At 48.4% G+C, this 14944-nt stretch overlaps 1 protein-coding gene across 1 annotated transcript in view; it reads left to right on the forward strand.

Moving 5' to 3' along the window:
• The window catches only part of NCOA7 (nuclear receptor coactivator 7), a 154153-nt gene that overhangs the window by 73656 nt on the left and 65553 nt on the right, over positions 1–14944 (forward strand). The gene's annotated exons all lie outside the window — the stretch shown is intronic.

Consider the following 14944-nt stretch of genomic DNA (forward strand, 5'->3'; position numbering starts at 1 on the left):
TGGCCTGTTAACGCTCCTGTAGTCACAGGACAAAAATATTTCAGATATGATTTATGATATTATATTTTGTCTTCCCAATGTTGTGTTGGGAATTTTACAGAAAAGATAACCATTAACTAATGGTTAATTTATGGTGCCTAGTATATGGCATTACAGCAATCCTGTTTTGTGGAGATTCCCTGTTACAAAGCTGTCTCTAAAAAAAGAACATTGTACATTTCACATCATAGAGCATGACTCTTCTTGTGTTACATGCTGTATTGTTACAATTTGTGCCCTGCACATTCGTGAAAACCTACTTCACTCTGAATATCCTGCATTCTAATTAAAAAAACAGCTAGCAAAAAGGAGCTTGTGAGCAGCATGTGTATATTAGTCCACAGTTCGAGAATCTCTGTTCTACATTAACCAAGGCTCTTCTTGTAGTAATATGTCATTTACCAAAAAAACAAACAAACAAAAAAAAAACCCAAACAAAAACCCTGTCCTGTAAACTCTTTTGCTTGTCGATAACTTCACTCACTTGAGCAAAATTGCTTGTGTGTAAGCATCGGCAGGACTGGACCCAAAGTGATCAGCAAGTAGAAGTTTAAAATAAATTGTACTTTGGTTTATCTTGAGTACTGCATCAGACCAAGAATGTATTTGCAATAGCATCTTTAGTATAAGAACTCTGAAGTGTTTGGATTTGAAGAATAAATCTGTAAACTTCTTCTGTTTAGTTGTTCTTGCGAACCTTTTTGCAAGTATTTATAACTGACAAATAATTGAAAGACACTAAAGTAAATACTGTGGTTATTAAAAGTTTTTCTACTTAAAATGATTTAGATGAAATCTTGTTATAGAAACCTTGCTCTAAAAGATATTTTTAATAGAGAATGACGATCTGGAGAAGTTCAAAGTTTTGTGAAATGGTTGGCATTTTTTTAGTGTTGCAGAGTTTTTGTGAAACATTTTAGAACTGTGGGAACTTTCTTGGAAAAAAAAGACAAAAGACAAAAATGAGGTTGCTAGGAATGTAAACATCATGATGCTCTCCTCCCCTTCTCTCTCCCTGTACTCCTCCTTCAAGGCTCTTCTGTGGTCACATTCCCTGTCATCGCTTTTTTCTGAAGAGTGTCTTTGCATGTTGGTTCTTTCCAGCAAAAAATGTGTCCCATCAGATCCTTTATAAGGAGAGCTTTTAGCATCTGAATCTGTGTAAACTGAGAATGTAGATATTGAATTTATATTAACAAAATTTGTCTCATCAGTGACGAGGTGTTTAAAATGGACTGGTATGCTTGAAAGGTGACCTGAAAAGCTGTTTATCTATCACACTCAAGTTCAGGGTCTCTGGATTCTGCAGCTTTCTGGGGAAAACTGGGCAGCTTCAGATACATTTGAAAATTGAGTTTTGTTATCAAATTAAATATAAAAATGACTAATCCCATCCATACAGTATCCCCGTATTATTAATCCTGATACTAAATTAGGTTTATTTTATGCTAGCCTCACTTTCAGAATACCAACGATTTTTACCTATTTGGATTGTAGAAGTTGTTGGAGGGGAAACTGGGAGGTATGGGAAGATTGTGGGACAAACACACTAGCTAGATGTTGCTGCTAAAATGATCAACATGAAGTAGTAGTTAACAATTTTGACACTGAAATAGTCATCCTAAAGTTACAGATTTACTCAGTTGAACTAAATGAGCAGCTCTGGAGAGTTTGTTTCGAGCTCTGCAAACTCAAGCAGACATCACTGAGCCCAGGTCAACACTATAAACTTGCATCGGTAAAACTACATCGCTCAGAGGTGTGAAAAATTCACATCCCTGCACGACACAGTTATACCAACCTATCCCCCAGAGTAGACAGCACTATGTCGACTGGAGGGCTTCTCTCAACGCAACTACCACCTTTCATGGAAGTGGATTAACTACGCCAATGGAAGAAGCTCTCCCATTGGAGTAGTAGCATCTTCACTGAAGTGCAACAGTGGCATAGCTGAACCAGTGCAGCTGCGTCAGTGCAGCATTTTAAGTGTAGACTTGCCCTTACACTAGTTAATGTTTTCAAAGTAATCTTCACAGCCATAGGGGCTAGAAACATTTTTTTAAAGCTAACTAGATCCTGGAGCCTAATTCCGTGCAAAGGGGTGAATTCAGGAATTCTGTGGTGGCAGAATACACAGGGCCTACCGATAAGGGGATACTTACTGCCAAATCAACAATATGTACACACACATCCTGTAAACATTTCATGTGCTTATTTGAAGTATCACTGGACTTCCTTAACAAGCACGCTAGTGGAGAGTATCAGTGCACGTACTTTTGTGACCTGCCTGTGCTTAGGATAGCCATCTGAAAATGCCAGGGTCAGCGCAGGCTGCAAAAGGAGAGCAGATTCTTCCAAACTGGTGGCTAACACTGAGGTAAATTCACCAACCAGCCACAAACAGTGCTTCTGATCTCCCACACTGGTTATCAAGAAGCTACACCAAAAAATACACAGCCCATTACTGCATGTCAGCCTCTGGCTCCCATTCAGCAACTAGGTCCAGTAAAAAGAGAAAGTTTAAATAATTTAAAGTGCTATTCCCTATACCAAAATGTTCTCCTGACCCCAAAGGTCAGCCACATTGCCAGATCAATATAAGTCTGGATCTTACTCAAAATACCACACTGCCAGCCAATCCTTTATTAACTAAAACTAAAGGTTTATTATAAAAGGAAAGAAGCAAACTATAAGAGAAAAATGTTAACTGGTCAAAGCAATCAGATACATACAAATGATTGTAAAGTCCATATATATCAGATTCTCAGCAGGATTGTGGCATTTGCGGGATTGTTACAGTTCCTCTGATGTACATGCAGTACCTGGATGGGTCTCAGTCTTTTTTGTTTCACAGCTTCAGTTGCAGATGAGTTGATCCAGAGGTAGGAAGCAGGAATGAAGACAACATGGGAGGGATGGAGCAACTGCCTTTTATGTCCTTTGCCATGCAGCTTGCGGAAATTCACAGAAACAAGATGGAGTCAAGGGTCACCTGGGCAAGTCCTGGTGATTCATAAGGTGTAGCCTCTGGGTTCTTTCCCTGGGTTCATTGTACGTTTGAGTTTCCTTAATGGGCCATTAAGCAGGCTTATTGCTGCTGCCATCCTGTCTGGGATGTTGCCCAGAAACAAAGCATAAGTTGCAATACAGATATATCAAACATACCCATAACTTCCAATACAAATATGACACATACACATAAACAATATCATCATACTTAGCAAATTATAACCTTTCTAATGGTACCTGATGTCCTATCCCGTATGAATTATTGTAATTTTGCAATATTGATATTCAATCATATTCTAAAATGTCCTCCAACTCCAGACAGCGTCACAATTTAATTCAGTCATTTTCTTTCCCGGTGTGGTATAGACCAGTATTCTTTAGACAAGCCCTGAAGTGCTTTGACTAACCCCAGTAACCTCACCCTCTCTTGCTCTTCTGCCTATCCATATATCTACTGTTGGGTACATTTGTATGTTTTGTTGTTGCTTGTTTGTTGTTTGTTGTTGATTATGGAATATCTGTATAATTTAACTATACACTTTAAACATTTAGTGGTTTCTGAGTGGTACTTCTGAGATTATTTCTCAGTAATAGTTTACGCTTTCCAATATACCTTTTTGCTTCTATGGGAAAAAAAGAAATGTATTAGATGTATTAAGGGCACTGCAGTTTGCCTCGTCTGTGTGCTAATATGATGGTGGATGCATAATATATAACATGGTTTTAATGGAAGTTTTATCACAAGTACTTTGAGTCTAGAAAGGTCAAGTCTGTCAGTCTAGCAGAACTTTGTCCTCTTAATAATCTTACTTTTATGTTTTACGAGGTCATAAAGCTGCCTTTATTTATTGTTATTGAGGCGAAAGGGGAAGAGCATCACATCTCACTATAAATCATTCTTTAGACTCCATGTCTGTTCATTGCAAGCGTGTAAATCTGTCTGTCTTTATTAATTAGTAAATGCTGATGGGGGCTTGCTTTCTCATTCTTTCACTTTGAATGGCAGTCCCCGTAATAGATTTGTGTAATATGTGATATTTTCTGGCAGAACCGTTTCACTGACTCAACAAATCCCACTTCTTGCATTAGGATAATTATAATGCAGCTTCTTAAAGGTGTGGAGATGCATGTTAATTAGGTACTGTTGCTTTTCTGTTTGATTTGAAGGAGGAGATGGTTCTTAGAAAGAATTGATTTTTCATTTTCTGTCTCCCGAAGAGGTTCCAAATATGACATGGGAATGAGTAAAATGTATGAAAAAGCAGTATGATCTTATCTTGTTGTTACTGTTAGAGGCCAGTAGGTGACGTATCAGAACCAAAAAGGAAGAGCTGTTGCACCTTTTGATTCTGTAGGAAAGAATTAGAAAGTGGAAATGAAAAAGTTCTTTTAGTTTATCTAAGACCTCTCCCAATGCAGGGTTGTTTCCCACAGTACATTTTCTAGTGTTTTGACTGGTTTGCTTTTAAATGCCCCAGGCTAGGGAGCCTCCACACATTTTAGGGGAGAAGATTTCACAGTTTAATAGGTTACACTGCCAGGAAGTCCTTCCTGATGATTTATCCTCTCCTTGCTCTTTCTCATGCAAGTAGCAACCGCCAATCTGGGTCAATAGCTCTGAAATAGACTTATACAAATATCTCTCTTTGACATCTAAATCTAAGCCTATAAAAGCTTGCTATGCATTCTCAGCCCCCGTTTTCTTGCCGTCTCAGCCTTGTCTGTCTGTCTCTGCTCTCAGCATTAAAGGGGACACTGTCTCCACAGTCCTGATTTTGCCCTTTCCGTCCTGGATGTTTGGGATCCACCCTCTCCCCTACACTTCATGCAATATCCTCTTGCCTCTTCTGCTGTGATTCCTGACAGTGGTCTTTTCAAGAAATTCCTACTACTAATCCCCCTTTCAGCTTGCCTGCACATGGCTTGCCTTAGTCACCAGACTTCAGCAGTGGCTCCGTTCCACAGCATGATTTACCTTTGCTGCCCTGTTGTCTTTTTCAGTGCGGGTTCTTAGCAAGGCTGCTTCTGCTACTCACAGCAGCTCCTTCTGGATCATGCCCTGATAACTAACTTAGCTTAGTTATCCTCAGATAGGCAAAATCATAAACAATGATAAATCTGATAAGATGGAAAAATTATCTTCTTGCTTAACTTATACTGTAATTGAAATGTAGGTCCCATCACATCTATTTCTCACAGTACTTTAAATGTGGGTCCCATCGCCTCTGTTTTTCACAGTATTTAGCCTAACTGCTCTTATTTTGCTTGTAAGATGAGGACATAGGTCAATATGATCATATGGTCAATATGATGAGGCATAGGTCAATATGATCATAGGTGCTCAGTCTGGTTACACAATTTTGTTGCCATCTCCTCAGCTGACAGTTTTCTAGAGTCCTAGCTTTTGTGTGTGTGCCATGACTCTCATCAGTTGCATCCAGGATCAGTGTGTTGTGTAATCTGAGTCACTCTGTTTTATAGTTCCTAAAAATCCTTAACAGCATACTGGACATTGACGTCATCTGTTAATTCACAAATTTTTCACCTCATATTTAGGCTTTTAATTCACAAACTCATTCTGTGTCAATGAGAGAGGATTACAATGATCATTTTGAAGAAACTGCCCATTTCAAAGAATTATTTTAAGCTAATTCTTTTAAGATGAATACACAAGATCTTTATATGAAAACCAATTCATCTTATATACAGTTAACACCTTGGTGTCTTTCAAAAAGCATACACCTTCCTTTGTGATGTCTGGGTAAACTTCCCCTAACAGCAGGTTTTCTAGCGCACTAATTACTTCTTCACTGTAGGTAGCACCTTGGGGTCCTGGCTGATTTGTTAGGCAGCCTAATATTTTATATGCACTTAATTAAACTCATTCAGACTTAAATAACACATATAATTAATAAAGAATGGTCAGTGAACTGTCCATCAAACCAGGGCTTAGAACATCTTGATTCTATAAATCATAACAAGGGAGTCAGAATATGTATTAAATAATTTGGTGCAATGTCTTCCTGAATCTACAGACAAGCTGAAGCAAATGCTGTAAGTGGTGAGGATGGCCCCTGTTCAATGAAATGTGGCCCCTAAAATTCTAATGATATTTTAAATATCAAACATTAACTATTTGAGTGCTGATTACTTTAGCAGAAACAGCCAGCTATTTTGGGACTGCAAAGTTTGAGTCATAGAATATTAGAGTTGGAAGGGACCTCAGGAGGTCATCTAGTCCAACCCCCTGCTCAAAGCAGGACTAACCTCAGCTAAATCATCCCAGCCAGGGCTTTGTCAAGCCACAGCTTAAAAACCTCTAAAGATGGAGATTCCCCCACCTCCCTAGATAACCCATTCAGTGCTTCACCATCCTCCCCCACTGCAGCTTGAGACCATTGCTCCATGTTCTGTCATCTACTACCATTGAGAACAGCCTAGCTCCATCCTCCCTGAAAGGAACCCCCTTTCAGGTAGTTAAAGGCTGCTATCAAATCCCCCCTCATTCCTCTCTTTTGCATACTAAACAAGCCTAGTTCCCTCAGCCTCTCCCCATAAGTATTGTGCTCCAGGCCCCTAATCATTTTTGTTGACCTCCACTGAACTCTCTCCAATTTATCGACATCCTTTCTGTAGTGGGTGGCCCAAAACTGGATACAATACTCCAAATGCGGCCTCACCAGTGCCGAATAGGGAGGAATATTCACTTCCCTCGATCTGCTGACAATGCTCCTATTAATGCAGCCCAATATGCCGTTAGCCTTCTTGGTAATGAGGGCACACTGCTGACTCATATCCAGCTTCTTATCCACTGTAACCGCCAGGTCCTATCAGCATTTCTTCCACCTTAATCTGAAATGCTTTTTATCACCCAATCTTTCAAACAATTGGGTTGATGTATGGCACTTTTATTTGCAGTCTGCAGGAAGTCACTTTATTCTTTGATAAACTGCAAATACACTGTTTTCTAAATGATGATAGATGAAGTTTGGACCAACAAGAAATTTGTGTTTAATCACGGAGGGAAAAGAAGCCTGCCCTACTTTTCACACGTAACTCACCCAGCTAATGACATCAGAATGGCCATACTAGGTCAGACCAATGTGGTCTAGGCCAGTAACCTGTCAAATGATTCCATTCCCTGTCGTCCAGTCCCAGCTTCTAGCTGCCTGAGGTTTAGGTATACCCAGAGCATAGGGTTGCATTCCTGACCATCTTGGCTAATAGCCACTGATGGACCTGTCCTCCATGAACTTATCTAATTCTTTTTTAATCTACTTGTACTTAGGCCTTCACAATAAGTTAGATCTGTTGACTGTGCACTGTGTGAAGAAGAATTTCCTTTTGTTTGTTTTAAAACTGCTATTAATTTCATTGGGTGGCACCAGTTCTTGTGTCATGTGAAGGGGGCAAATAACACTTCTTTATTCATTTTCTCCACACCATTCATGATTTTATAGAACTCTATCATATTGTCTCTTAGTTGTCTCTTTTCTAAGATGACAGTCCCAGTCTTTTTAATCTCTCCTCATACGGAAGCTGTTTCATATCCCTAATGATTTTTGTTGCCCTTCTTTGTGCTTTTTTCAATTCTAATACATCTTTTTGAGATGGGGTGACCAGAACTGCATACATTCAAGGTGCATTCAAGCATTCTTTCTTGAGTGGTAACAGCTAATTTAGACCACCTCATTTCATATGTATAGTTGGGATTATGTTTTCCAATGTGCATTACTTTGCATTTATCAACACTGAATTTTATCTACCATTTTGTTGCCCAGTCACCCACTCTGGCGAGATCCCTTTGTAACTCTTTGCAGTCAGCTTTGGATTTATCTTTAGTAATTTATTATCATCTGCAAACTCTGCCACCTCACTGTTTACCCCTTTTTTCAGATCATTTATGAATATTTTGACTGGCACAGGTCTCAGTATAGATCCTTGGGGGATCCTGCTAGTTACCTCTCTCCATTCTGAAAACTGACCATTTATTCCTCACCTTTGTTTCCCTTCTTTTAACCAATTACTGATCCATGAGAGTACCTTTCCTCTTATCCCATGACTCTTTACTTTGGTTAAGAGCCTTTGGTGAGGGACCTTTCTGAAGGGACCTGAGTAAATACTGTTACTACAGTAAAGCAGAAAAACCCAACCCAAACCAAAACAACAACAAAAAAACCCCAACAAAAACAAACTTCGAGAGTTGCTCATATGCATTCCATGTAGGTGAGTGCGCGCCCCGTGCACGAGCCTGCGGAAAACTTTTCTGCCCTAGCAACCCAGCGGTCGGTCTCGGCGTCTCGGCCCCTGGAGTGGCGCGCGTATAGCGCGGTATATAGGGTGCCACCGACCGCGCGGGTCCCCAGTTCCTTCTTTCCGCCCGTGACGGTCAGTGGAACGTCTGCCCCTTGCCTTTATCAGCAAGTAGCAACCTACTTTAGTATTGTATATAAGTTCTTTATTGTTTTTATAGTATATAGTTAGTGTAGTATAAGATAGTGTATATAGTTAGCCCCTAAGGGGCTCCCTTAGGAGCCATGCCTGGCTCCACCGGGTTTAAACCTTGTGCGGCTTGCGGTAAGGTGTTCTCCGTCAGCGACCCCCATGACCGCTGCCTTCGGTGCCTCGGAGAACAACACCGCAAGGACAAGTGCCGCATATGTAAGGCTTTCAAGCCGCGGACTCAAAAGGACAGAGACGCTCGCCTCCGGGCGATCTTGATGGAGACGGCACTTCGTCCCGACTCCGAGCCGTCCAGATCACCCACGGCACCGAGCGTCTCGTCGATCCGGAGCGCACCACCGGTACCGACACCAACACCATCGGTACCGTCTAAACCGGTACCGAAGAAAAGAAACGGCCAGCGGCCGCACCTATGGACTCCTCCCTGCGACCGGTACAGCAGGGAGTGATACAGGAGATGCCCCAGCCACGTGCCGTTGAATCTGTCCCGGCACCGGCATCTCCTCGTAGAGAGCCTCCCCCGACCCCGAGGGGTGGGGGAGCGCCTCTACAAGGGCCGTCGACGCCGGAGGCGTTCACAGCGGCACGAGCCCTCATGGCCCTGCCCACGCCTCCGTCCCCCCCTCGGCCGAGGGCATCGGGGATAGCGTCTCGGGGTAAGCCCGTGCTGGGCTACTCCGGTGGGAGGTCGAGACGGGACTCGGTGTCTCCCCCCAGACGGTCGGGGAGAGGGAGAGCAACATCCTCCCCCCCCAGCTCCGACCGCGAGTCGTTGAGCCCTTCCAAAGAACGGCACCGTAGCTGTTCGGGAAGTTCCCGGGAAAGCTCCGTAACCGAAGTGGGACCTTCGGAGCCCCGGCGCCGCTCAACAAGGCGGGATAAGTCCCGGACGTCGGAGCCACGGCACCGCTCCTGTTCGTCTTCGGGCTCTCGGCACCGCTCTTCACCATCCCCGGTGCCGAGACGTGCGGCTGAGCGTTCCCGGTCATCGGAACACAGTCCGGTGCGGATCCCGGCGCCCCAGCCACGGCACCGGTCTCGATCCCCGGCATTACATCCAGAGAGGCAGCGGGACACACCACGCCGGGCTCGCTCGCCCACCCGCACTCCAAGCCCATCCCGCCATTCCTCACACGACGCCCCAGCTTCAAGGGCACCGAGGACTCAAGAACGGTACCGGCGCTCTGCTAGCCCGGTGCGTTCGAAGGCGTCAGGGCAGACATCTCGCCCCTACCACACCTCCCGATCCCCGGTACCGACAGATACCATGCGGTACCGGACCAGATCGAGGTCGCCAGCTCCCTCCCCGGCGCGGCGTGCGGCACCGAGACAGGACGCGGAGCATCAGAGGCATTCTGGGAGCTCGGTACCGCGGGGGAGCCGGTACCATCAAACCGCACGGGGCCGCTCTCGTAGCCCGGCGTACAGCCATCGGCACCGGGAACGCTCTAAATCTCGTTCCCGCACCCCTAAGCGACCCTCGGTACCGGACGCCTCGGCACCGGACGCCTCTACGGTACCGCACCTTTCCACCGGGGAGCGGCGCTCAAGAAGCCCTAAGGCCCACGCCAAGCGCCGTTATAAATCGCGGAGGTACTCCTCCTCGTCCAGCTCGTCTCCTCGACGCAGCAGGCGCCACCACCGCTCTTCTAGATCCCGCAGCCCATCTCCGAGTAAAGGGCATCGCAAGAGGAGTCGCAGATCTCCCAGCCCGGCTCATCCATCTGCGCCTACGTACCCGGCACCGGGCCCGGTACCGGCGTGGGGGCAAGGCCCTTGGCAGTGGCCTTATTGGGGACCCTGGCCCCCTCAGACAATCCAGGGCACAGGGTCACTCCCCTCCTCCTCCAAACCTCTGCCACCCCCCCCAACACAGGGTGGACAGCAGGAGGAGCGCCCCCAAGAGGGGGATCATTCGTCGGACTACGAGTCTGATCCTCTGGAAGGGCCCTCTACAGGCCCATTGTTACAGTCCTCCTCCTCCTCCCCACCCGATACAACATCTAGGGACCAGAGGACCCCTTTGCCTGATTTTAAGGCTCATCAGGAGCTCCTTAAGCGGCTAGCGGAGAACCTTAAGATAGATCTCAGGGAGCTCTCGGAGGAGGAGGACCCCATATTTGGTATTCCAGCCTCTGCGGGCCCCTTTAGGGTGGCACTCCCGGTTCATGACCAAGTACTCAAACGGGTGAAACCCATATGGGAGACCCCTGCCTCGGTAGCTCCAACCTCTAAGACCGCGGAGCGTAAATACTATGTGCCGCAGCAGGGGTTTGAGTACTTGTACAACCACCCAGCCCCCGGTACCTTAGTGGTGGACGCTGTCAATCAGAGGGAGCGCCAAGGTGCCCAGGCCAATACTCCCAAAAATAAAGACTATAAGAAGCTAGACCTTTTTGGGAGAAAGGTATACTCCACCGCGGCCCTTCAGCTCCGCATAGCAAACCACCAAGCTCTCTTGGGGCGCTATAATTTGAATCTCTGGGCCTCACTCCAGAGATTTACGTCGGCCCTTCCTCCAGATCTAGCACAGGACTTCACCACCGTCCTCCAGGAAGGGTCAACTGTAGGGGGAGCTACTATCCAGTCGGCCAGTGACGCGACCGACGCGGCGGGTAGGGCCATGGCGTCCGGCATTGTGATGCGCCGGTCGTCCTGGCTACAATCATCTGGCCTCTCCACTGAGGCGCAACAGGCCATTCAAGATCTGCCCTTTGACGGCACAGGCCTGTTCTCCGCCAAGACAGATGATAAGCTGCACGCCCTAAAAGATTCTCGCGCCACTCTGCGATCCTTGGGGCTTTACGTACCGCAGACAGCGAGGCGCCAGGGCAGACAGCAGCCCCAGAGACAACAACAGCAACAGCCCGCTCCTAGGCTACCCCCCGCCAGACCCAGCCCAGAAGAACAGGGGACCGTTTCCGGCAGAACAACCGCCGGAACCGCTCCGGGCCTGCCAAGGGCCCCCAATCCGGGCCGCGCAAGAATGGCAAGCGCCCTTTTTGATGGGACGCTCGGGAGCGGCACCTCTGCCATTCTAACGACCCCAGGGGTCGACCAGGATCTCACCCTACCCTTCAAAGACAGACTTCGCCCCTTCCTCCGAGAGTGGCGAGGCATAACCTCGGACCGCTGGGTGTTAAGCGTGGTGCGGAGGGGTTACGCCTTACAGCTCTCGGCTTTCCCACCGGACTCTCCCCCTACCCCGTCCCTCTTCAGGGACCCCTCTCACGAGCAACTCCTCCTTCAGGAGGTCCGCTCCCTGCTCCGCCTAGGGGCAGTAGAGGAAGTCCCACCTATGGAAAGGGGCAGGGGGTTTTATTCCCGGTATTTTCTTATTCCCAAGGCAAAGGGGGGCCTCCGGCCCATTCTGGACCTCCGCCGCCTCAACAGGTTCATCAGGCGGCTCAAGTTCCACATGGTCTCCCTAGCCTCCATCATTCCCACATTGGATCCTGGAGATTGGTATGCCGCTCTCGACTTGAAAGACGCATATTTCCACGTGTCTATCCTCCCTGGCCACAGACGTTTCCTACGGTTCACGGTAGCTGGTGGCCACTACCAGTTTACGGCCCTCCCCTTTGGCCTCTCTTCAGCGCCCCGGGTCTTCACCAAGTGTATAGCGGTGGTGGCGGCCTACCTGAGGCGCAAAGGGGTCCAGATCTTCCCCTACTTGGACGATTGGTTACTTCGGGGAAGATCCAGACTCCATGTGGCAAACAGTTTAGCCCTAACGTGCGAGACGTGCAACAGACTGGGGCTGCTCATAAACGAGCAGAAATCCACACTGACCCCAGTCCAGCGCATAGAATTTATTGGGGCCACTCTGGACGCAGTACAGGCCAGGGCCTTCCTCCCACTACCTCGTTTCCAAGCCATGACCGCCATCATACGCGAGCTACAGACGTTCCCCACAACAACAGCCAGACGCTGCCTGCAGCTGTTGGGGCACATGGCGGCATGCACATACGTGGTCAGGCTGGCTCGCCTCAGACTCAGGCCTCTGCAGGGCTGGTTAGCGTCAGTATATGCCCCAGCCAGACACTCTCTGGGCAGGGTAGTCACCGTCCCACCCCAGGTCTTAGCGTCACTGATCTGGTGGACAGACCAGAGACAAGTAATGGAAGGAGTCCCCTTCGCAGACCTGGTTCCCTCTGTAACTCTAATCACAGATGCCTCCGATATCGGGTGGGGGGCGCACATTACACACAACCTGAGTACCCAAGGTCAGTGGTCGCTGCAAGACAGACTGCTCCATATAAACATTCGGGAACTCCGAGCAGTCCTTCTCGCTTGCAAGGTTTTTCTCCGCTTTCTCAGGGGGCGGGTGATACAAGTCCTTACGGACAACACCGCCACGATGTTTTACATCAACAGACAAGGCGGGGCGCGCTCCTCGACCCTGTGTCGCGAGGCGCTACAGCTATGGGACCTCGCGGTGAGAAACGACTTTCACTTGGTGGCATCTCACCTCCCAGGGGTGAGGAACGACGAGGCAGACCGCCTCAGCAGATCGTTCTTTCCCCGCCACGAATGGTCACTTCATGGGGAGGTTACAGCGTTTCTCTTCCGCAAGTGGGGAGTTCCCCATCTGGACCTCTTTGCCACGCTACAGAACGCGAAATGCCCACTATTCTGCTCCCTGCGCGGGCGAGAACAGAACTCCATTTCGGACGCGTTCCTGATAGACTGGTCGGGGCCACTTCTCTACGCGTTTCCACCGACCCCACTGCTCCCCAAGGTGCTCTTGAAAGTCAAGAGAGACAGAGCGGACATCATCCTGATCGCACCGGCATGGCCGAGACAGCACTGGTACAGTATGCTGCTCGACCTCTCCATCGCCACGCCGATCCCGCTCCCGAGACGATACGATCTCCTATCCCAGGAGCAGGGTCGCCTGCTCCACCCAGACCTGGACTCCCTCCACCTGACGGCGTGGAGGCTCCATGGCTAACGGAAGGAGAGAGGGCTTGTTCCGCACAAGTCCAAAACGTCCTGCTGGGGAGCAGGAAACCTTCAACCCAGGTGGTATACCGGGCGAAGTGGAAACGCTTCACCTACTGGGCACAGTCACAGGGCATCGTGCCTCTGGACTCAACTATCCAGGCCATCTTGGACTACCTCCTACATTTAAAGATGCAGGGCCTTGCCCTGGCCTCCCTAAGGGTGCATCTGGCGGCCATCTCGGCCTTCCATTGCCCAGTGGAGGGGAGGTCTATATTCTCCCACCCGATGTCCATCAGGTTTCTCAAGGGAATAGAGAGGCTGTTCCCACAAGTTCGTGATCCCTTGCCTCTCTGGGACTTAAACCTAGTTCTCACTATCCTCACAGGTCCCCCCTTTGAGCCTATGGCTACATGCCCTCTTCTAGTCCTATCATGGAAGGTAGCCTTCCTCGTAGCCATTACATCGGCTAGGAGGGTCTCCGAGCTAAGAGCCCTAACCTCAGACCCTCCTTACACAGTATTTTTCAAAGATAAAGTGCGACTGAGACCCCACCCGGCCTTCCTGCCTAAGGTGGTGTCCCAGTTTCATTATAATCAGGATATTTTCCTCCCCGTGTTCTTTCCCAAACCACACGGATCGGAGGAGGAGCGGAGATGGCACTCACTGGATGTCAGGCGAGCCTTAGCCTTCTACATAGACCGGACCAAGCCTTTCCGGAAGTCCACGCAGCTCTTCGTCGCAGTGGCGGACCGCATGAAAGGCTCACCTGTCTCCACCCAGTGCATCTCCTCCTGGATCACCACCTGCATCCGCACCTGTTATGAGATGGCGAAGGTACCACTCCCGGGACCGATTACAGCGCACTCCACCAGGGCCCAAGCCACCTCGGCGGCTTTTCTGGAACGAGTGCCCCTACAGGATATCTGCAGAGCTGCAACCTGGTCATCGGTCCATACCTTCACCTCTCACTATGCCATCGTGCAACAAGCAAGAGAGGATGCAGCAGTTGGCAGAGCCGTGCTGAGAAGGGCTTCGCGCCACTGACTCCTTCCCACCGCCAAAGGTATGGCTATGTAATCACCTACATGGAATGCATATGAGCAACTCTCGAAGAGAGAAAACAGGGTTACTTACCAGTAACTGTTGTTCTTCGAGATGTGTTGCTCATATCCATTCCAAACCCACCCTCCGTCCCCGCTGTCGGAGTCGGCAGAAAGAAGGGACTGGGGACCCGCGCGGTCGGTGGCACCCTATATACCGCGCTGTGCGCGCGCCACTCCAGGGGGCGCCGAGACCGACCGCTGGGTTGCTAGGGCAGAAAAGTTTTCCGCAGGCTCGTGCACGGGGCGCGCACTCACCTACATGGAATGGATATGTCACTATGCTCCTTGTGTCAGTGGAGTGCATTCATACCACCAGCTCTTGCACTGACACACAGGTAGCTATCCCACTGTGCAACTGCACACAGGGTGCCTTGGGAAGGGTT

The sequence above is a fragment of the Emydura macquarii genome, unplaced genomic scaffold (genome assembly GCF_026122565.2).
Source record: "Emydura macquarii macquarii isolate MOO-44397 ecotype Brisbane River unplaced genomic scaffold, CSIRO-AGI_Emac_v2 contig_1146, whole genome shotgun sequence".
NCBI classification, from domain to species: domain Eukaryota; kingdom Metazoa; phylum Chordata; order Testudines; family Chelidae; genus Emydura; species Emydura macquarii.